At 40.9% G+C, this 23,507-nt stretch overlaps 1 protein-coding gene across 1 annotated transcript in view; it reads right to left on the bottom strand.

Moving 5' to 3' along the window:
• The window catches only part of GLP1R (glucagon like peptide 1 receptor), a 94,685-nt gene that overhangs the window by 57,904 nt on the left and 13,274 nt on the right, over window positions 1-23,507 (bottom strand). The gene's annotated exons all lie outside the window — the stretch shown is intronic.

The following is a 23,507-nucleotide window of genomic DNA, read 5'->3' as shown; positions in this document are numbered from 1 at the left end:
TGTCCTTTCAAAATCACTCTCCAGCAAGATATGCTTGTTGTGAACCCACAACAATGCCAATACCAACCTGCCGCCTGACAATGGCACCAGGGCCCTCATCCAAGATCATTGGTTATCACTAGCCCCAGACGTTGAAGACAACCCCTTCCCCATTGCCAGGCTCCTGCCTACACAGACAGTCAGATACCCCAACACCCCTCCATGCCAAATTAGTGAAGGTGGAGAGGCCTCTGGCTGAGACACTGTGCAGGAGAAGCAGCTTATGCCTCAATGCTTGGGAACTTATTGGGTCATGACTCCATGAAAGGAGAAGCCTGAGTATAAACAGAAGCAAGCCACTGTGTTCATCCATTTAGAGCAGTGGTTCCCAATTAGCTAATTACTGAGGACCCCCCCCCCTATTTTTCAAAAGCCAAGCCACAGACCCCCTACTTTTGAAAATGTTGCTCACTCTGTGGTATTTACCTATGCAAAGCAAATTTTTGAAGTAAATATGGGGTAGCCCCTAAAAAGCAAATGGATTTAAGTTTACTATAAAAAAGACCATTGCCCATCACCAGACAGTAGGAAAACTTGTCTCCATTGCTCCACTACAACTGAATTTAAAAAGCAATTGTGTTCCTAACTTGCAAGTGTTCTGTATGGAGAAGGCTTTTTATATGAGAGAGTATTCAAACATGCTATTCCTTACTTGTAATCTGAGTGGGTACATCTTAGCAAAACTTTGCAGCATATGGTTCTGCTAATTGGGGGATCTTGCACCTTCAAGACATAGGTGAAGGCTTAGTCAGGGCTTGATGAAGTATTGATGAAGAATGAGTAGAAAACAGCTAGAGTTTTGTATTGTTGGTAAGAGGAGGAGCCTTGAAGAAACCAATAAAATTCTCATTTGCATTGGCAATGAGGAAGGATCAGGAAAGGGAGAAGAAGGCTGAAGAGGGACCTATACTATTGAAGGTGTGACTAGCCAGATTTGTGCCTAATCTCTATTTAACAGTCTCTAGTAACCCTGGTAGTAGTAGAGGAAACACAGGGTGACAGAACAAACCTTCCCAGTTAGACATTCCTAACATTAAGACACATTCCATGGACTAGAGGTTTTTTTGTCTTGTCCTACCTCCCCATCCCCCTTTTTCCTTTTGTGCAATGACTTTTAAACTGTGAGCTTGAAGGCAGGGGTTGTCTTTTTAAATTTTAAATTATTGATATGTAAGCTTTTATATCTGGGGAGCAAGGTAAAGAAAATATAAATGTTTAAATAAGTTTGGTAGGTATGAACACATTTTTGCACATTTTGCTGCCTTCTCTTGTACCATCTAAAACAAACGTCCATAAAACTAAATTATGAACTTAAAAATTTACCATCCTTTAAATAACTAATGGCCCATCCAAACCATCTTCAGTAGTCTAGGCTGGATACTTAAGAAGAAGTCATAAAACCATCAGCAGGAACCTAATTTTGCAAAATCTACCACAAAGCTGCTGAAATGTCTCTTGACCACAGTTGTTGATACAAGTCTATACCCGCAAGCGGAAGGATTAACAGCCCTTGTAGTTTTATTTTAGCAGTTTGAATTGAAAGTTTGGGGAATACTCTGTCTGCATATCCATATTTTCCTTTTGGCGGGAAAGAGTGGGGAGGTGTATTTGGTGGAATAAAAATCCCCATTCTTTGTATATAATTACACACATTTATGTTTGGTTCCAGATATTTGTATTCATATATAAACATACACCAGGTCCCAAAATCTCAAAGACCTCCATGAAGGCTCAAGCTTAATTCTCTAAATTTCATGCCAAAGTGCGTAACATACGCATTCATCTCTTGCTGCCCTCATTCTCTTCCATTACTGCTGTTCTTACTATCAAAACTTATATCAACCTTGTACTTAACTCTTTGTCTGGTAGCAATACATGAGCAGGGGGTGATCCTGCTGGCAGTGGAGGCACAGATTGCTCCATCCCTTGTTTGCATGGTAGAACGTAATTTATTAGTACCCTTCTACAAGGTAGTACCTTTCCTTGATGCCAGCCTCTAGGCATTCTAGTAAATTATTTTTCAAGCTACTAAGAGAAGCTAGTTACAAGAGCTTGTGATGGCCACCAACTTGTATGACTTTAAACAAGGATTAGACAAGTTAATAGAGCAAAAGACTATACTGTAAATGGCTACTAGTTATGATGGCTAGGTTCTACCACCACTGTCAAAAGCATTTCCGAGGCATACTGATCCATTTCCAAACCATCTTTCAAGCACTGAACACCTTGCTATGTGGCTAACTTGAGAACTGCCTCCTCCACTCCAAGCCTAATTCTTTGATCTTTTTTGGATTCCCTGTTCTGCATTCACTACCAGTAAGTTATTATGATTTCTTTTGAGAGCATATTGAAAAGGAGGGTGTGAATGTAATAAATAGGAACACGCATAGTTGGAATTTTAGGCATGCAGCCCAATCCTATGCACTCAAAAGCAAGACCCACCATATTCTACATAGTGGAGTATGCTAATAAAATGGAAGAATGCAATGATGCACTCAAGCTAGGACTTAAGGAATTAAGAACCATTAAAGCCAAATAATTTGACATACTTCTTTTTTTGCTGTGTGGTGTTATATTTTCCAACGCAAGTCAGAAGCAGAGGGGGAAGTCAGGAGAAAAGCAGCAGTTATTTGAGACACCTAATGGAGAAAAGATGGGGGGGGCTGCCCTTCTGTGACAAACAAGCCAATGGCATTATAAACCATTATGTTCAATCACAAATATGCTCTCTGGGAATCATAAAAGGGAATGCAACCAACTTGCCTGCACACAACACACATGTTTATTAACTGCCTTTATTTGTGCAGTTTTTAATGGTAATTACAGCCTTTATCTTGTCGATGCAAAGCTCCCTGGTCTAAATCTAATCCTTGGCAGAATAGCTCCTGCTGGCACCTGTATTTCACCCACAGATCCAACTCAGGAATTAAAATTCAATAAGTGTAGATTTATATACAAAATTTGTGTGCAGGCTTAGCTTGTCTAGGAATAAAACACAGCCCTGCTACTCATTAAAGCAGCCTGACATGGATGCAACTGCATGAAATCATTTTAGTGTAGGGATATATTTATGTATTTTAATTTAAACGAATTGGTGAAAGTAGTCTTCTACCCAGGGTAGGTGTTTTTAATACCTACTATGGACTACTTGAATTGTGATACTCGAATTTTTATTTTTAAATCCAAATCATTCTCCCAGACACTTTTAAGTAGGTATTTTTTATATGCAGGGAACCACACTTGGATCACTTTGATGTTACTCAAACATGCAGTACCACTATGAACACCACTTGTGGAAACAATGGCATGCAATCCCCTTCTAATGTTTAAAAGTCTACCAGATTTCCATTAACTATTATACGAGCTAAAGCGGAAGTATTCATTTCAAATGTACATTGCAGAATGCAATTTTGAGCAACTATCTGCATAGCACTACTCATGCTAAATGAGTAACTCATAGTAAGTAGCCCATTCTCCTCCCTTTTTTGCTTTCTCATTGGCATTATTGACATCTCACTAATTGAGACCCATTGCACAAAGTGATAAGCTTTGCTAGTTTTTCTCTTTCAAAATACAGTGCTACCTTTAAGAAATAAAATGAAAGCTTATTATCTCCTTAATATATAAAAGACAGTTTTAATTTTTTTGTACATTTTTTTTCTTTAAAGAATACTTCATACGGCAAGTCTGTCCACCTACTAACCAGAATTAGATACCATATTTGTAGCAGTTTTTATATACTACGACAAGGCAGGCTTTGGAAAAGTTATTAGCAAACTGTAATAAGAAAATAATCAGACATGTTCTCTTGTAAGAATGTCTAATTTGTGGGATTTGATTTAAATAAAAACATCCTGTTCCAGTAAGACAGACAAATGAAATCCAAAGGGACCAGAATTTATTGGCTTAACCACATGTGCACTTCTTATAATGCTTTCAGACACTATACAGATGTTAAAATCCAATTGTTTTAAACTTTTATATGGAAATATATAAAAGACAAAACATATAATAGACACTACTTCATACAGGAAGTATATATAAAATATATTAATGGAGGAGAGAGACAGTGAGGGAGATACATTTTCATTGTATTCTAGTGATTTATAAATAAATCCCACATTATCAACAAATCTGATGAGCATTGCTTAAGTGGGTCCTTACTGACAGAAGCTCACTGTCAGTGAAACTATGGAAGGCCCTGAAAGATTTCTAATAAAGTGCAATCTATTTACCTAATTTGCTGGCATTCGTTAAGCAGGTTAGATATTGTTAACTTATTTCAATGTAAATTGGGCTTTGAAAGGGATTATGAGTTTGTAGCCAATTAAGTGTGACTCATGGGTAGAGCCATTGAAATTAATGGGCATGGCTTAAGTCCACTGATTTCAGTGGGTCTGTTCCAAGTATAACTTAAGTTGGATATAACTCTGTGTTTTATTCTGGTTTTTACTACTGCATGGTAGCCACACTGTATCTCTGGAGAAATAAGCAGATTACAAAAAAATACAAATCAATCAAATCATTGCACGGAAGATTTTTTTAAAAAAAATTCTTGCTGCGCTAAGTACATACAAACATCATATTTTAAATACATTTGGCACTGGCAGAGATGTATAATCTGTTAACTCAACCATCTATGAAAGGCTGCTTCACTGGTTATAAAATTTATACACAGCTAATACCTTGTAGTTTCCTGTGCTCTTCAAATGCAGTGATGGGATACATGCAACCTCAGCCTTCCACATGCACTGTGACTTGAAGATTTTGTATATCACATGGCAGGACAGAGTTTCAAACAGAGATGTGCTCTCCCAAGCCCACATTCACAGCATGTTCACACTCCTGTCTTAGCACTGTCTGCACTGTTTGGTCATTTCCACAAAATCGAAGATGGCAGGATCCCCAAGGACATGCTCTAGGGGGAGCAGGCTTCCAACATCAGGCTTGTGGGCAGACCAACTGTGTGTTACAAAGATGTCTGCAAGCTGGCAACATCAACCACACTGTGTGGGAATCCCTTGCAGTGCCTGGAGACCGACAGTCAGGTTGTGAATTCATAGCAGTGACCAGAGGAGGAATGACCACTGGGAGGAATGAAGAGAGAAGAAACACTATGCTGCATCTGCAGCAGCACTACTGGATACCTTCATCTGCCCCAGCTGCAGCAAAACACGTCTCTTCCGTATTGGTCTCTGCAGCCACAGCAGACACTGCAACCTTCCAACAGCTGGACTTCATCCCCCACCCCAAGTGCACTTCTCTATTGTTCCCCAAGACAGAGGGATGCCAACAACAGCTCTCATCATCTCTGTTTGTTAGCCATGATGGTTGTGGCTAGTTGGAGTGCAACAACATCTGGAGGGCCAGAGGTTCCCAGTCTCTTCCACAGAGCATTGTGTAGTTTGCAAACACTCAGTTTCCTGTCATTCTCAGAGGGCATCTCAGTTTGTAACATTCCCACATAGGAGGGTTTCTTGGTGGACCTTATTCAGCAAGGTTTTCTGGAAGTCTTGAAATGTTAAAGGTTCGACAGCTGTTGAGAGCCTAAACAAAAGTCAGGTTAGAAATTCTGTCTTCTGTTTATTCAATCCTTTTACTCAAACCAGTTTATGATGCTTTTAAACTTCCTGAATCAATTTGTGGATTTCCAAAAGGTTTGATGAGGGCTCAGAATGTGTCCTGACTGAAGGAAAAGTAAATAAGGGGTGGGTGGGGAATTCTAACCAGCCTGAAATATATAGCATCTGCTCATGTAAGCAGAAATGAGACCCAGTCACACTGGTTTCAGGCATCACAATGCTCCCTCGCGATACTGAATAACAGAAGATGTTTTGAATGTGTATTTTGCAAAGATGAGCAAATACAGCAAAATGAAACTATGCAAGCAAGAATAAAAGACGTTGTGTGAGTAGCAGTGGGATGCCATCACAATGCAATGCCATCAAATAGATGAGACAAGTACAAATTTGTTCAAATTGTGCACGGCACACACAACTAACTCATTTTGACAATATAATTAAGTGCAATTAATCTCTGGATAAATTACCCCACTCAACAAAGATCTGAAGCAAGCATCAAATGTACATTTCTTGACTGCAATAATCATTTGACTTTAGATGGCAGCCTGGGTGACAGCCACACGAAGCACACTTGGCTCATTTAAAAACTTTTAAAAAACCCAACACTGTTCAGTATCGAAGAATGGATTTTAAAATTTATTGATACATTGTATGCAGGGAGGTCAAAGTAAGTTGCATGCTTCTATGAATCCCCTACCCATTCCCCAAGAAAGATGCAGAAGGGTTTGTTTCTTTTCCAGAGAGTTGCTTCTCCCCTGCTCCTAACACACTTAGAATCAAAACAAGCCAGGAGGAAGCCAGAATCTGGTTTATTCTTAATTGCAAACCTGGATTAATGGTTTGTTTCTCTCCAGACAAATCATGAGTAGAAACTAAAGTTTGTTCTTGGGCTACCATTCATGGTTTGTTTGGAGAAAAAGAACATAGGTTCTTTTAAACTATGTTTTAATACTGCGCACGCACACCAAGCCATAATCAAAGCAAGGTCCACAAATGTTTTGGTTGCTTTCTAAAATAAAGTCATCTCAGTGGAAACACTATGTGCTACTGAGCAAGTCAGACAACCATGTTCCCTAAAAAGCTTAGTGACCATTTGCAACCACCAAACAACAACTTCGGTGGTCTTAGGCATTCTGAAAGAATCCTTCATTAGAATACTTCCACAGTTTGGACCACTGAATGTATAAAAACAGTCAATGGAAAATCCATTACGTGTCCTTATCTGTTTGAAAAACCTAGTTCCTGGAGCTCCATCTTGTGGTAAGAATGCAGAGATCCCTTACTCACACCCTGCAAAACACATAAAAAAAGAAAGGAACAGCAGGGCAACTACTTTAAGGCAAACAGATCTCAGCCAGCAATCATAGAATAAAGAACTTCAAGTTGCCAGTGAGGATTTCTCCTGAATTTCAGAATTCAGAATACTGTACTGTCAACTGTTATTCTAACCATTAACTTGTGTAGTTTTCATCTAACTTTGAAGCACCTGCAGAAATAAAAACTGCAATCCTGGGGGAAAGTATCTACTTATTGGATGACTGGATTATGACATCATCATTCAGCTACGGGGGGGGGGGGATATACGCAGATGTTAAGTTGGGTTTCCACTTCTTTTTTCATAGCTTTGCAACCACCTTACGATGATCAAGTTGCAGTCTTTAAGGTGGGAAGAAGATGGGGGCTCTATTGCTCTGTTGCTGAACTGGACTCACCCTGCATCTTTCTTGCCTTTCTTGCTCAATCTGCTGTCAAGATTCAGGCCACATAAAATATTGACTGGCCACAGCAGACCTTTTGAGAATGAGACAGTTGCAGGGCGTGTTATGGTTCTTGTTCCTCTAACCAACCCATTATTCAACTGAAAGCAGTTATGGAACCAATATTGAAATCTGAGCATTAAGGTTTCTCTCCATTGGGGTGTAATTTAAATCAAGCTGGTAGTAACTGAAACAAATTCAGGAAGGGCTCTTGCTCTCATGAGGTGACCAAGGAATCAGAAGAGCATCAAGTCATGTCACAAACCTTAACAGTAACCAGAACAGACCTATAAAACTATTAGTTCACAAACATTAACAGAAACACATTTAGCATCATGGAATGAGTCCTTAGTTGCCATTAAACAAGGATTGGAAGATCTCAAATTTCTCTAGCTGCTGCAGTTCAATTGGGAGCCACACAAGTCCAAAATTCAAGGGAAGAAGATCATCACCTTTCTACCCAGATAATGGAAAACAAGACACATTTGCTTCACATTGTAGTTGCTGGCACTCTATTAGATTTCAAAGAAAAGTGTTTTCTCAACCTTTATTTCAGAGTAGTTGGGAGATACTGTGGTGGCTAGACTCGTGGCTTGCAAAATATACTTACAAAAAAAGCATAGCCGCAGTTCCACCAGCCAGATAGTGGGGAAGGGGGGGGGCAATTGGAAATAAAAGATTAAACTAGGAAAACAGGAAATTAGGAGGCTATACACTAGGGACATTAGCTATGCAAATCTTTTCCCCGTAGATTTAGCAAATTGCATCATATATAGAACACCAAACATAACAGCTAAAGTTGGGTGGATTTACCTTACAATTATTTTTGTTCCCATGCCTCAGCCTAGAGCTGTGAGACACTTGGGGGCATTATTTTGCTTGCATCTCGTTTCCCCTCCCCACCTCCAGATTCTTCCAGAATTAGTGTGATTAGTTAATCTGTTTATGCACAGCTGTATTTCATCCCTTGGTTCAGTTTTGGAGTTGTGTTTCTTTTAGGATATTTCCTTTAAATGGACGAACACAGGCACCAAATTAATATTCCCATACTCCCTTCTAATACTGAGCATTTGGCAGATCTCAGTTTGCGTGTGCATATAAATGTATAGGGAAGAGGTGGCGGTGGTGTGATCAGACACCAAGGGGAATCGGGCCTGTGATGGTGAGAGAGAATGACAGTTTACTGACCTGCTCCAGCCAAATGTCCTGCTTCCTCCAAAAGAGGGTATATCATAGATTTACTCAACAGCCAACCCCAATAGAACTTATGCTGCTGTCACCAAAGGCGTTTGTTTCAACTTCAAGCCAGGGAGTGGGGTACGGAAAGAGAATGATGACACGCTTGGGCCAAGTGCTCACCAAGGGCACCAAAACACAACAGCAGAAGCTTCTTCAATGGGGACTTCTCAGTCAATGATGATGGACCCTGTGGTGGCAGGGGTTACAAGAACCTGAGCTTGACATCTACCCAGGCTGTATTACTCACTATATCAGGTACTCTGGAGCAAGGAGAGAATTTTAACCCATGATGTATGAGCCTATTGATAGCTAACATCTATAGGTTGTGATCAGAGGATAAATCCTGAGATACTGACACAACATAACTCCAGCATTGTCCTATCTTGGTCGTATCAGTCACTGAGGCAGCTATAGCAAGTGTCACTGTGCCCAAGTCAACAGCAGTACTAAATCAGATCGTATGTATTTGTCTCCAAAACAGAGTTCTGAATATGCCTGCTTAGGTGCCCCTTCTCTCAGAATGACTGCATATGTATTCGGTGCAAGCCCATATTCCTAAACAGATAAAGATTGTACAAGCAGAGAAAAAACTAACGTGTTCCGGGAATTTGGCTACCTTTTCCAAGATATGCAATGATATTGCTAGCAAGCCACAGGTGTATGTTGGGAAACTGTGTACGTGCAGCTACTCACATAGAGTCAATTAAGGTTTGTCAGAGAGCCAGAAGGCAATCTGAAGGAGTAAGTCTGCCTGGAGATAACAGAGGCATGGAGACAGCTCCCTGACTGGTCAAGCTCTCTCAAGGGAGTGATAATTAATGGTCTACTAACTGGTAGTTCAGGAGTTCAGTTGTTCTGTGTCAGTGTAGGAGTTGTGAGTCGTGTATGAGAGAGCTAGCTAAAGATCCGTGTTCTGTTCCTGTAAATAGTCCACTGTATATAATAAACACCTAACTATAAGTTCCTGGTTCCTGCTTCGTCTATCCTGTCTGCAGCCAAGTTGCCAATTGCTTCCGTGGATTCTGCATTTACTCTGCTAGGTCTGGCTAAGGTCCTGCAACTAGTCAGAAAGTTGCAAAACACCAATAGGTTTTGCCAATAGTGTATCTGTATTTATACCCAGTCAGTACCATCAGCCCATCTAGCTTAGTACAGTCTGCACAGGCCAGCAGCAGCTCTACAGGATTTCTGACAGAGGACATTCCCAGTCTTAACTGGAGCTGTTGGGGATTGAACATGGGACCTTCTGCAATGAGGGAAAATCAAGTTCTGTGCTGTGAATAGTTGCTAGATCATTTCCCGTTATTAAGAAAATATTTTTAGTACATAGGATCAGAGGAGATGCAAGACACCTGGAGAATGCCATCCCCAACTTGCTATCCATGGGGGTCACGAAGAGTCGAACATGACTAAACAACTAAACAACAACAACTCTGTGGCAGGAGTAGCTCAAACCTCCCAGGGAGTAGAAGGAAGAGGGATCCATATTCCAGTTTCGTCACTAAAGAATTATCCACTTCTCTCCTGCGAAACTGGAGAAGGCAGCCACACATATCATACGCAGTCACTCTGGACAGGGACTACAGAATTTCTAAGCTTTCTATACCTCTCTGTATATAGTTAAAATGACTGCTTTTTGACAAATAAGCTAGATTTTGAACAGAAGAACAATGTCTAGCAGAAGTGTAACTTTAATGATCTTGTTCAAATAGTGAGAAATTTAAATAATTTGCCATGCATATGCAAAGGAGCTAGCCAGCTGGTAAACCAAGTTCACATTTAAATATGCATTGCTAACTGCTACATATGGATAATTCTAATTAAACCAAGAAGCACAGTTCTGTTCAGAATTTCTGATTCCCAAGATGAACACTGAAAAGTTGACATTTATTTCAACTATTTATTGCCCACTCTTCGTTCTAACAATCCCAGAGCAGGGTACATAAAAGGAAGACCCAGTATGCACAACATAACACACACATATATCTTATGTGCAACAGCAAAAAGAACTGGAACAATAATGAGCAAATGGGCTACAGGATGCTTGTGCTAAAAATAAACATAATTTGTTATCTATCGATAAATCGATACTATTTTTAGTAACCATTCTTAGCAATTCCAGAAGAATGGGGGTTTTTTTTGATAACTTATACCAGCCTTCATTCACAAGGATTAGGAGGAAAGAATGTTGAATCTTAAAACTAATATTAGAGGTTAAGTGTCAACTAAGGGATTGGCTCTTCTGGACAGACTCCAGAAGGCACCTGCAACTAATTAGAAACACAGATTTCCCCCCTTGATATCCAAGAGGAAATGGAAAAATGCCGTATTGTGAACTACTGAAATCTCAAGATCTAGATTTTGTAACAAGAGATGTTTACATTTCCCTGGGCTATATGTATGCATTAGCAGAAGTATAGGGTTATTGATAATAACAGAGAATGAAATAAAATCCCTTGCTACAATTATTGTTGTACAAAGCCTGAACTGAACCCACAACAAATATAGGTTATACTTTGTTAAAGTGTGTCAGTCAAGTGTAGCTGGTAAACTTGCAACCTGGGGATTCATAAGGCTGGCACTATAAATGGATAACCTCTGCAAAATCTAAAATTCCTGGCAGATTATTCCAAACAAATATTTTATTTCGAGAAGGTGACGTTTCAGTTGCTCTTGTTCAGTACAGATGTTTTAGCAGCATCTTTTAAAAATGTATTTGCAGATGTATTTCTGGTTATGCTAACCATGCAGCAGGTACCCAGAGAGCTAAACTTCACCCACGACTTTAAAGGATTCCATAAAAGCAAACTGATAAGAGGTCGCAATGCCACCCACTTCAGATTTCCTGCCCACACACCTTCTTTGATCCTTTTTAGCCAGCAGCAACAATAGCTTGGTGCAGTTCAGAGAATGTCATTGTTTCAGTACAATGCCAGAGAGCCCAGAAGATTTGCATGCCCGTTGAAGGAGAAAGTGTACCTTTACATTCCACATGTGGAAAGGATCTTTGAGAAGGAGGGAATATATTGCACACTTTGCTCTGGGCATCCCCCAATAGGTTATCTCCTCTTAGGCTTTGGCAAGTGAGAAACATGTTTAAAAACTGGACAGACGCCAATTTGGAAGTTCAATACTTCTTTTATTTTTATAGCACCATGAATGTGCAATGAAGAGGAGGACAGAGGAGAGGCCCCTGCCTTGCGGAGCTTACAATGTAAAAAAATGGCACAGAGAAAACAAAGGAAGAGGAGGAACGTGGAGGAAGGGAGAAATGGGAAAATGAGTTATCAGTTATACATGACTCTTTTATATATGCACACACTTAGGGCTTGGTTACAGAGTTAGTTGCCCTCCAAGTGTCCCTATTTTCCAGGGACAGTCCTGGATTTACAGAAGCCATCCCAGTTTCTGATTTGATCCTGGAATTTACTGCTTTTCCTTAGAACATTCCTATTTTCACCAGAGAAATGTTGGAGGGTATGGAGTTATGTGGCCCTTGAGCCAAGGATATAACTAACTATACAAGTTACAGTACTTTAGAAGACATCTGAAGGCAGCCCTATATAGGGAAGTTTTTAAACGTTTAATGTTTTATCATGTTTTTACATATGTTGGAAGCTGCCCAGAGTGGTTGGGGCAACCCAGTCGTATAGAGAAATGTTGGAGGGTATGGCAATAGCGGGCAGCACAATGGCACAGGCAGAGTGGCCAATCAGTGCTGAGCTCCCCGTGGCTCTCCCTTTTGGTCACTAACATTAACAGTACTGGGAAGCCTGGTGAACACCACCACCCTGTTAACCACTACAGCCCATGGGGAATGGGCACTAGGGGACTGAGCCAAAATTTTCAATAAAAAGGATGGGGAGAATTCATTATTGCTGTTTTATTTAAAAGTTCACATTCCAATAAAATAAAGCCCCAAAGCAAAATCTCACCACACGGTAAGTAATTCCCATAAGCCTTTTTAGATTATTATTTTTTCCTCCTTGCCCACTGAACGACCAAGATCTATGGAGAACCATAGAAATTGCTTGGCATGTTTTGCCTAGAGAGAATTAAAGGAGGCATTTAATAGCAGTGTTCAAATACGGTACCTGGAGAGATGTCACACAGAAGGACCAGACTTGTTCTCTACTACTCCAGAACAAAAACCAAGTCAATGGGTGGAAATGGAAGGGAAGAAGACTCTTGCTAAACATTAGGAAAAACTCCCAAAGAAAAGCTGTGCAGAAGTAAAAGCAGTCTGCCATAGGAGGTATGCATTTTTAAGCAGATGCTGGATGGGCTGTTGTTGGGTCTGCTGTCCTTGCACCCTGCACTGAGAAAAGGGTTGGACCAAATTACTTCAAAAGTCCCCTCTAACTCTTAAAATTCTATAATACCCTTTGTATAATGATCTGTGTGAATGTGATCATTTGGGCTCATTATAGGTAGAGTATCTAAGAGAGAAGAGGAATGCACTTTTTGTCCTCACCATCAACTTACCAACCCTTCAGGTTTCAAATCCTCAAAATGCCTACAACAGGTGTGTGGAGGGGAAGGGAAGCCAATGGATGTAATATCCCTGTTCCCTCCATCATTCATTATTCCCATGCATCATCACGAATTTTCACATGTCCCCACTTGCTACAAAGAAATGTTCTACGTCGGATCTCCCATGAAGACAAGTGTAAGAAAGCTGCCATAAATCAAGTAAACAACTTATTTCTATTGCTATGAACCTAGTGAACCTGGTAACAAACGGAGACACACTCCAAAGAGGGAGGGAAGAGACTTGCTGATTTTTACTTAAATGGAAAGATTCTCAGAGCAGGGAAAACAATTCTCAACTCTGTAGCCCCTTGTCAAATGACATTAGATTATCCTGCTTTCACTGTTTACTCATTTCAGCCACACCAATATTAAATTGTTAAAAGTCTAAGTTAAACAGAGGACACAAGGCAGTAAAAGAATAATCACAAAGCTATTAAACATAATCTCTAGTATATAATTTCATGGCTCTTGCATCTCCTAATGGTAAGTGATTGTGAGTGAGGAATACGATTATGTCTCAAAAGCTGCAGTTCCAGCCGAAGGAAGCTGCTTATTTTGCTTTTAATTAACTATGGCCCAGGGTAACTCCCTTAGAAGCTCATTGTCACAGTGCTCAAGGTTCACTGCTCATTTATCCACTGTATTGATCAGCTCCTGTTAGCCATCCCTCCCATAATTGTTTTTAAGTATAGTGGTGTTGCATACACTCGGAAATAGCCTGGCAATAGATTTCAAGAAGGGTGCTTCAAGGGATAAAACTGCTCATACTAGTAGGGGTGCTTTGATGCATTAGTATAACAAGATAACATAAGAGCTCATCCTCAATATAACAGATGTGTATACTTTGACTTCCCCTCTGATTGTAGAAGAGCACAGCTGATATTTCACTTGCCTTACACAGGGGGCAACCAACCACTATATACACAGATCCATCCTTATGCTAGGAACTAGTGCTGCATTTCGTTAACTTGCCTGCCAGGGGAAGACAGCTAATCTTACCATCAATCTTAGAGGCTGTCGTTTCTCTCCACAGAAACACCTCACTGATAAAAAAATATTAATATTTGGATGTACTTGTCCATTTAAGATGTTTTGGTTAGACTCTTGCATGCTGGTCTCATCAAATGCATGGTACCACATTAACTGCCTAGTATTTTTCAATAAACAAACTTTGTAGTAAATAAAATATTTTGCTTCACTATTCCCCCAGGTACCCCTGGTTTATCTCATGGTTATCTGGGCCTCAATACCCTTGCAAGAAGCCAGCATGCCATAGGCTTTCTATGGACAAATGAATAATCCCACATAAGCAGGCCCTTTATAGGCGGTGCACTGGGGGGGGTAATTGCCCCTTGCATCACACCTGGAAAGAGCCACATCCCTGCTTGGAGAGTTTTTTGGTCAAGCAGTTTGTTATTGCTATATTGTTACCAACTTTTAAAAGCAACAGATGGCAAGGAACTGCTGTTGGCTCCAAACACTGCTGCTCTCATCAGCTGGGTTGGGCTCCTCCTCTCCCCTTGCAGAGATCCTGAGCTACAACAGCCCTGTGCGGAACTGGAACAAGACAATCTTTCCTGGGGATGGTAGTTATCAACAGGATCCTGTGAGCCGCCTCCCTACTTGCGGCAGTGCGAGTGACAAGAAGCCACCAGATCCCATCCTTCTGGCTACATTACTGTCACTTCCACAAAGGCTCAGTCAACAGGATATGTCTCAGGAGGCACCAAGGCATAAGTTTTGAACTGAAAGCAGTTTGTTTCCATCCAAGCCACTGATAAAAAAAGGAAATATAGTATTAAGTATTTGATACCTGGGTTTGCTTCTTTTTTCCCTCCATTCCCATCCATATTTCCTTTTGCACTGACTGGTTATTCTTATTGGATTTCATGCTACTCTGGAATTGTGGAACTCTGCATGATTAATCTCAATAGGTGGTGTATATTTGTGTTTAGATTCTATACAGCTAGATACTTTTATATTTCCTTTAATATGAAAATGTGTCCAAAGAGAAAGGAAGGCAGTTACAAATGCTGGAGTAACCTGGGGAAAAACAGAAGTGTAATACTGGAGCCTTCCCAAAACATTAGGGACACGGGTGGCGCTGTGGGTTAAACCACAGAGTCTAGGACTTGCCGATCAGAAGGTTGGCAGTTCGAATCCTGGCAACGGGGTGAGCTCCCGTTGCTCGGTCCCTGCTCCTGCCAACCTAGCAGTTCAAAAGCACGTCAAAGTGCAAGTAGATAAATAGGTACCGCTCCGGCGGGAAGGTAAACAGCGTTTCCGTGAGCTGCTCTGGTTCGTCAGAAGCGGCTTAGTCATGCTGGCCACATGACCCGGAAGCTGTACGCCGGCTCCCTCGTCTAGTAAAGCGAGATGAGCGTCGCAACCCCAGAGTCGGCCATGACTGGACCTAACGGTCAGGGGTCCCTTTACCTTTACCAAAACATTGCTTCTATTTCAACCCAGCTTTCCAACTAAATATGAACATCGATGCTTGTGGGCAAACTTCACAAGCCTTGCATAGATTTTAATTCAAGAGTTTCAATTAAAACTGAACCCTGAATCATTTCACAGCAACCAGCTGCATTACCTAAAATGGCACGCCAGATGTCAATGGTACATGTGCACTGAAGAGTCAACTTATCATCTTTGAAAAGTCAAAACTACGGAACTCGAATACAGGGCAACTTGTTAGCATGGGAAGCATGTAATTATCAAGTAACTATGCAAGGTTAAAAATCCAGTTAAGCAGTTTCCGGGGGAGGTGGATGAAGACCGGGTGGAGGAGTACCAATCCACAACTATCACTAATAGCTTTTCCCTCAGCTGCATTTTAAAAAGTGATAGTGTACTCACTAGAATTTTAACACATTTTTAGTCTGCAGTGTTGTGGATTGCTACTGGGACACACAAACATTTGAGTGTCTACATAGCAGTAGTTACATGGAGTGAAGTATAATGGCCAAGAAAGAAAGTCTTCATATACTATATAGGAATCTAAGGAGCATCCTGGAATAAGGGCTAGGCGTTTTGAAGTAAAAAAAAAAAAAGCTGTGAAATGTTCAAGGCAGTGCATTGTGTTTATTAACACAGTGCACACAAGTCCAGCATAGTTCATTGCTCTTCCTGTGGCCAGACTGGGCTTCTATATTCCATGCATTTCTCTGTCACTGTCATCTCACCATTGCAGTTCTTTTCATCCTTACACTAAGGTAAAGGTAAAGGGACCCCTGACCATTAGGTCCAGTCGTGGCTGACTCTGGGTTGCGGTGCTCATCTCGCTTTATTGGCCGAGGGAGCCGGCGTACAGCTTTCGGGTCATGTGGCCAGCATGACTAAGCCGCTTCTGGCGAACCAGAGCAGCGCACGGAAACGCTGTTTACCTTCCTGCCAGAGCGGTACCTATTTATCTACTTACACTTTGATGTGCTTTTGAACTGCTAGGTTGGCAGGAGCAGGGACCGAGCAACGGGAGCTCACCCCGTTGCCAGGATTCGAACTGCCAACCTTCTGATCGGCAAGTCCTAGACTCTGTGGTTTAACCCACAGCGCCACCCGTGTCCTTACACTACCAGTCTTCAAACTAATCTTTACCCTAATCTGGAATAAAGGCAGTGTGAATGGAATGGTGGAAGGGGATTGAGGGAAGATTTAAAATCTTAGATTTATAAATCAGCTGAGCCATTTGGAGTTTTAACTTAGAGAATTTCATTTCCCAGCTATTTTCAGAGTACAATTGGGTGGAAGGAAAATGCAGTAACAATAATATTCTGAAAATTGAAGGACCTATTCAACAGCTAACACAGCCTTGTGAGGGGGACGGGATTTCATTAACCTTACCCTAGCAGCTTTGCATCTCCCACTTCCTACCCAGTTCTAGTCTTAAGCAAATAGGAATCCATTCACCTCTGCGGAATATCTAGAAAGAACCATAAACACAGAATCACAAATAAAGCGCCCAACTTTCCTGGAAGAAAACTTTCCCCGAGAAATTAGATCATAGCCTTCCTAACAATGTAACACCCCAAGTAAATTTTTTAACCCATGGCTCATCTTTTGCTTGTCACAGACGGTTATTAATCCAACTATTACAACATTAAGTATCTGGAGATATTATAAACGCTGCTATAGATTACAGAATTAACCATTTATTTCACTGCATTTGTTCATAGCAGAAATCCTTGTGATTGACAACAAGACAACAAAGCAGCATCCAATTCAAAGTGACAAATCATTTAATAGTACAACTCAGTGTTTAAAAATCCAGATAAAAATCAACTTTATAAGGGAAGACAGAATGGAAACCTAACACTTGATCCTTTGCTCTTTTTACGGAGATATTACATAATGCAGAGTTTCCAGGAGAGAGGTGCCTTTTTTCAGCCCAAAGGTGTTGTTCGCTTGGGGGTAGCCTTCTGTAAGCACTCCCCATGCCAGTGGCAGGTGGGATCAGAGACAAAAGTGGGTACGACAATGGGTGAGACATTTATCTTTGTACAGTAAGCTACATTCCAACCATGCCAAGGTCTGAGGTTTCCACCCACCCACAAACTCACTCTCCATCCAGGCAAGCAAGAGGCATCACCTTCATCACACTTCAAGGACACATTCCAACCAGGATAAAGAACTTGAGGGGATGCAGAGCAGGTCCAGGGATGCGGGGACCACAAACCTGTAAGAGCAAGGGAGCCTGTCTCTCCCATAGTTTTAAAAGCTGCACATTGTAGCAGGCAAGATTAACCTTCTTACTGTTCTAAATTTGAAAGAACAACAAATCTTCTGAAAATGACACTCTAAGTTTTAGTAGACTATCCCATTGTCAAAATATTCAAGTGAATTAGCAGCAACATAAGCGACACACATTTATCCATATGCGTATCTGACCATCTTCCTAGGTTCATATGAAAGTCAGTACAATGCAGATAACACCTCTTTAAATTTAGTGGCCTATGCGAAAGCTATTTTGACAAGAAATATTTATGTATCTAGAGTTTTACGGCAGGTTTCTAAAATTAAACACTTTTTATTCCTGCTATGCATTTAATTATATTTGAGCGATCACCATCCTGTTATTTTATGGGACAATTATATAGTAAATAATCATTATAGCATAAACAGCAGTCAACCACTAGGTAAGTCGGTGGGACACATTAAAAAGAAAACGGGCCTATTTCTTCTCAGAATGCCGAGCAGCGAGAGGGATGGGGGGATGGGGAGCATTTAAGAGGCAAGCAGTTCACACAAGCAAATGGACAGGAAAGGGAAGGCAAAGAGAACAGGGAACAAATTCTTCCAGATGTACAAAACAGAGACAAGCTTCTGATGCACAGAAGGAAACCCTGGATGGAATACACCTGAAACTGTTTATTAAAACATTCAGTAGCAAGAAGGCAATGACACTAGATGTTCTCAGAAGCTTCTGTCCTTGTACATGTATTGTACCTTGGAAGGGACAAGTTCTACTCTCAATCACTTGATCAACAGGACGCCTTTTAAGAAAATTAGTACAACTTATTAGCTAGTCAAATTTTTCTCCCACCATATCCCCTAGCTCGGTGTTAATGACAACGATTCATGATTACACATTAAAGCTGTGCAGATTGTGTGCTAAAGAAGAATTATGCTCCAAGGCAACCCAATCTAGTGCCAAGGAGATTCAGTTCCACGATGGCCACATTAATGATGTAAAATGTCTATTCATTTGCCAATATATTTGGGGTAGATGTCATATAAAGGGGATAGAGAGGCCATGGAAATTGTAACAATTGGAATGAGATATTATTTAACCCCATCGCCCACATGTGATGTTTCTTTCAACACTGTCCTCTCAACTCATCTTTACATCCACGAGAACCTGAAAGCTTTTTAAAGAGCCAAAATTTGCAGGATGTGGAGTTTTGCCCGTATCCTAATATTGCATAACCATTCATTCACCTTCAGTTTTGCCACTAATAAAACTCTGCAGTGTTCATTAAAAAATAATAATCCCCGTTAACTGTGATCTCAGAATGATTTTTTGATGACTGTAAAAAGCAATGAAATTGCGATGTCCACATTTTGGTGCAGCCATTCTGGCTGCAAAACAGCTCTCATTTCATCATATATTGTATAAGTCTTTGTTCCCACTGAAGACCTAAAAAGAACATTTCATGCCGGAATTACCATCTCTTCCATCTATACTTTTCCACTCATTGCTAGGATAACTAGTTCTAAGGAGTACTTCCCTATACAGCTTAGGTCCAGGCTATCTGAAAGACCACATTCCCTCATACAAATCTGCCCAGGCTCTGAAATCTTCAGGGGAGGCTATTCTCTCAGTCCCACCACCGTCACAGGGATGCTTGGTAGGGACACGGGAGAGGGCCTTCTCAGTGGCTGCTCCCAGACTTTGGAACTCCGTTCCTAGAGAAATTAGATTGGCTTCCTCCTTGTTGACCTTCTGCCAGCAATTAAAGGCTTTCTAGTTCCAACAGACGTTTGGGAATCGGCTGCTGTTTTATTGTAACGACTTGTACATTTTAAAGCAGATTTTATATATGCATATAGTTTTAATTTTGTCAATGTTTAACTGTGTTTTAATGATTGGTTTTTCTATGGTTTTAGCAGTTCTTGTGCTATTGCAGAATTTGGCGGCCTGGTTGCTCCCCAGGACAAGACAGTTTGATATTACACCGATCCTGGACAGACTGTGCTGGCTGCCAATTAGTTTCAGGGCCCAATACAAGGTGCTAGTTTTTAATCTACAAAGCCTTAAAAGGCTCAGGACCGCAATACCTCAAGGGCCACCTCTCTCCATATGAACCTACCCAGATTCTGAGCATCCACTGGGGCCCTTCTTCGTGTGCCTCCACAAGAGGTCTGGAGGGTGGCAACACAAGAACAGGAGTTTTCCGCAGTGGTTCCCTGCTTGTGGAATGCTCTCCCCTTTGAGGTTTGGCTAATGCCTTCATTATATCCATTTTGGTGCCAGGCGAAAATGTTCCTCTTCAAGTAAGTCTTGGGCTGATAAATATCCTATATCTATTTTAATGTGTTATGGGATGGAAATTATTGGTTTGTTTTTGTTCTTATTTTTATTATGTATTTTGTGGGTTTTTTATATTCTAATTTTATGTTGTGAACCGCCCTGAGATTTACTGGTATGTAGCAGTATACAAATTTAAATTAATAATAATAATAATTAATTGTAAACTGTCTTGAGTCCCATCAGAAAAAAGGGGGTATAAATAAATAAATATATTAGTATTATTAATATTATTGCTCTGACTCAGCTTCAGCATAGTCTGCCACATTTCTAGCTCTAGAAATTGCGGATATTTTTAAAAACACTTATCACCTTTGTATCCAAGCACCACGCAGTTACATAAAACACATGGCAACACATTCTTATCCTATTCCCCGCTTCCTGTGTTCATTGCTTTGAATCTCTCCTACCACCTATTCATAAATTCCTATTAAGGGTGCATTTTAATTAACCACCAATTTTTAACACACACATGATAATCAACACTTTCACCAATTTCACTTGGGGAGGGTGGCAGTAAGTAGAAGTAATATCATTAAGAATCTGACTGAAGTCCTCTAACATGTGAAGAAGAAAAAACAGCAGTCGCTGAAATATCATTTCCAGCTTTGTTCAGGTAATGCAGGGGTCACTGAACAGAGAGTGACTCATCTGATTCCTTTGTTTTTCACATCCTGGCAGCTTTCTAATCTGCTTTTCAGAGCTCAACAGGAGCCAGAGAGTACGTACATACACTTTCATAGCATCCAAAAGATCGCTATGGCTGCTAGCCCGCCATTCATTTGCTGGTTAATCGACCAGGATGGTGGTTGATGTTTCATCAGTGGGAGCAAATGGCAAGCAAGGGTCTACTGATAGCTAAAAATCACTGAGCATTTGTAGAGAGATACCAATCAAATCATAGAGGAAGTGACACCTGTCTAACTGAGCCCAAAACACTTCAGTTTTGCTATTGGAATGGCCAGGGTAGGGAGAGAGAATGATTGAAGATAGGAGAGCTCCAGGCTGGAACTGGTGATAAAGCTTTTGGGGTTAGAATATGCAAGTTGCTCTCTGGGGATGTTGCATTTGCTTAGTGGTTGGTGCCTGTTCCCTTCCACTGTGATCTGACTAATTCTCCTATCTTCTCTCTCCTCCAAAGGAAACTAAACCCAGAACCTGGAATTTCTTCTGGTATGGAAAGCAGAGAGCATTTAATGCAAACAAAAGTATGCAGACCCTACATACCATAGGAACCAGCTCTTAGGGACCGTGGGGGCTTCAGCCCCCACAATAAAGTATTTGAGGGGGCCAGGCCCCCACAAAGTCAATGGGCATTCTCATGCAAATGGTGTGTGTGTGTGTGCGCGCGCACGCACACACTGTGTCATGTGATCAATTATGTGGGGCAGGACTTACCTGGACCCCTACAATAATTTATTCAAGTTGGCACCCCTCCTACATACAGAAGTCAATAACATGTATTCAGACCTACACCAGACCTTTCTGGGATTACATGCTGGATGATTTCCCCCTCCATTTCTTACTTCTTAATTGCCTGATCCATTCTTCAGTATGTAAAAACAAACATAAAACCAATACCAAATTCAGTCCCATGGATTCAGTTTAAAATGTTTCTGAAAGGTTCCCAAGCTACAATACGATCACAACAATCCATCAAAAGGGGAAGGTTTGCCAGAAAAGAGTTTGATGGTCTTCAGCTGGGGCATTGGGACCTGCTACCAGGTCACAGCCTGATCTACGGTGGGTTGTAGAAGCAGCATGACCCCCATAAAAATGTAAGGTAAAAGAAAAAGAAAATGGTTCCCAAGTGGTTTAAAAGGTGCACCCCAGGTAGGAAAATGGTGAAGACTACTTATATAAGTCAAGTTCAGCATGTACATTTTTCAGTACTTTTAAAACAAAGGCAAGAATCAATCTGAGATCTAAAACTAAGAGTTTATCAATGTGGAAGGCTAGGTAAGAAATAGCTATAGCTGAAGTACTTCACCCTCTTGGGCAGAGACTGCATGGAAGTCCTGTACTTACTGTATCTACTCTGTAGTAAGCCCCAAGTTCAATGGGATGTACTCCCAGGGAAGTGGGCAAAGGATAGCAGCCTAAACAAAACTGCACAACTAAATGAATTGCACCACTACAGAATGAAATGAAAATTTTGAAGGGAAAGTGAAATTGCGGAACAAGAGTCCACTTTAGACAAGCGTTCTGAGGAATGTAAAAGTCAAATCTCCATATATTAAAAAACTTTCAACAGAAAAGAAAAAGTACTTAATAAAGTAGGAAGCTTTTAATTTTGGAGCCAAAGCAAGGCCATGTCTTCATTGCTCTATTTATAACAATATCATGGCTAATATTGTTGACAGATGTCTCTTCCTTACAGGAAAATTCTGCATGTCACACGACATAGTGCATTACACACATTTCTTTTATGAGATGAATGTATTTCAAAACAGTATTTCAACAATTGGCATGCTTCTCTGTTAGGAAAATGACATATATAACAAGCCACAAATCTATCAAAAGTGTGTTGCTGTACTTTGGCTGAATGATGCTAACCTTGCTATCATTCACAGCACCTGCAGTCCAGTTATATTCAAGCCTCATAATGAAAGAGGCCTGTATTTAGGCAGCACTATCAACTCACTATCAACAACACTATCAACTCTTAAAAAGCAGAGACATCACCTTGCCAACAAAGGTCCGTATAGTTAAAGCTATGGTTTTCCCAGTACAGTGGTACCTCGGGTTACATAAGCTTCAGGTTACATACGCTTCAGGTCACAGACTCCGCTAACCGAGAAATAGTGCTTCAGGTTAAGAACTTTGCTTCAGGATAAGAACAGAAATCGGGCTCCAGCAGCGCGGCGGCAGCAGGAGGCCCCATTAGCTAAAGTGGTGCTTCAGGTTAAAAACAGTTTCAGGTTAAGAACAGACTTCAGGAACAAATTAAGTACTTAACCCGAGGTACCACTGTAGTGATATGTGGAAGTGAGAGCTGGACCATAAAGAAGGCTGATAGCCGAAGAATTGATGTTTTTGAATTATGGTGCTGGAGGAAACTCTTGAGAGCCCCATGGACTGCAAGAAGATCAAACCTATCCATTCTTAAGGAAATCAGCCCTGAGTGCTCACTGGAAGGACAGATCCTGAAGCTGAGGCTCCAATACTTTGGCCACCTCATGAGAAGAGAAGACTCCCTGGAAAAGACCCTGATGTTGGGAAAGATGGAGGGCACAAGGAGAAGGGGACGACGAGGACGAAATGTTCTCGAAGCTACCAACATGAGTTTGACCAAACTGCGGGAGGCAGTGGAAGACAGGAGGGCCTGGT

Source organism: Podarcis raffonei, chromosome 3 (assembly GCF_027172205.1).
Source record: "Podarcis raffonei isolate rPodRaf1 chromosome 3, rPodRaf1.pri, whole genome shotgun sequence".
Taxonomy (NCBI): Eukaryota; Metazoa; Chordata; class Lepidosauria; order Squamata; family Lacertidae; genus Podarcis; species Podarcis raffonei.
This window is presented reverse-complemented; position numbering and strand designations above follow the sequence as displayed.